This window comes from Sphaeroforma arctica (assembly GCF_001186125.1).
Source record: "Sphaeroforma arctica JP610 unplaced genomic scaffold supercont1.1937, whole genome shotgun sequence".
Taxonomy (NCBI): Eukaryota; class Ichthyosporea; order Ichthyophonida; genus Sphaeroforma; species Sphaeroforma arctica.
The window spans coordinates 8,491-9,916 of NW_014038621.1; positions in this window are offsets into that span (position 1 = coordinate 8,491).

Genomic DNA, 1,426 nt, shown 5'->3' on the forward strand with positions numbered 1-1,426 from the left:
GGTGTTTGGTGCCTGGTGTACTTGATGTGGATGGGACGCAGATTGCATGTGCCACTCGGTTGCGCTGAGTCAAGATGGCCCCCCACTTAATTAAACACCAGGAGTACTCTGGAAGGGGAACACCAACACGACGACAGTAGGACTATACCACATATCGATTTTAAGCCAACATTTTATCACACACACAAAAAAAATCGGGAATAGCCTGGAGCGTCCGATAGAATTTTGAAGTGAAAATTAGCATTGGCGCACGCACGCACGCACCCGTTTTCAGTGAAAATGGGCCATCCACAATCAGGGCGCCTACTGAGGCTTTTGCGGACAGTTGTTCGGTATCGAGCGACGTGTCCTCCTCCACAAATATCTGCACCGAAGGGCACACAGGCGAGCCCACGGCAGTGTACCGAAATGGTATGGAGAAACACAGTGAAGTCCATCAACAGGTTACTTCTCGGACATATGTATTGTTATTAAACGCTTAAAAGACTTACATGGCGTATACACGTGTCTTGTTGATAAACGTTTTAGTGCCATATAAGGAATATGGCACTTCTTCGACCCAAACTGTGGATACGTTTTGCCTCTCTGCAACACCTTCTGAGATCTGACTGAGAGTCAATGGGACACCCTACACTTCGGTTGACGATCAAAACGCCTCTGGCACTATACAAACACACACACACACGAACGATATGTAAGTAGCCACTGAAGCCATTCACCCACTCGCGTAAGTACTTACTCAATCACTGAACAAATCTAGGAGGGATAAGGCGAGTTGTGTATATTGCCTGGGCACGTATCAAGGTAGACAAAAACGATAGGGTGCCCCAATTACAACAATAAGAGTACACACTTGTAGACACATGCAGAAGTAAGAGCACACACTTACAGCTGTGCAAGTTATGCCAGAGTAATACACGACATGCTAGCCATGGGTAAACACATATACAACTAAACTTAATGGGATCTCATTACATGGGTAGACATATACAACTAAACTTAATGGGATCTCATTACATGGGTAAACATATGTATAACTAAACTTAATGATCTCATTACATGGGTAGACATATATACAACTAAACTTAATGGGATCTCAATACATGGGTAAACATATATATAACTAAACTTAATGGATCTCAGTACATGGGTAGACATATATACAACTAAACTTAATGAGATCTCATTATATGGGTAGACATATATATAACTAAACTTAATGGGATCTCATTACATGGGTAGACATATATACAACTAAACTTAATGGGATCTAATTACATACGTGTACCTGGGAAATGTCTGTGAGCCATTGTAGATGCATACCCCAAACATGTCTACCCGATTGTAAAAGAAAATTGAAAGCATGTTGGTACATACATACCAATGAGGTGTATAAGCCTATGTCGTCACAGAAAATATCATCTCC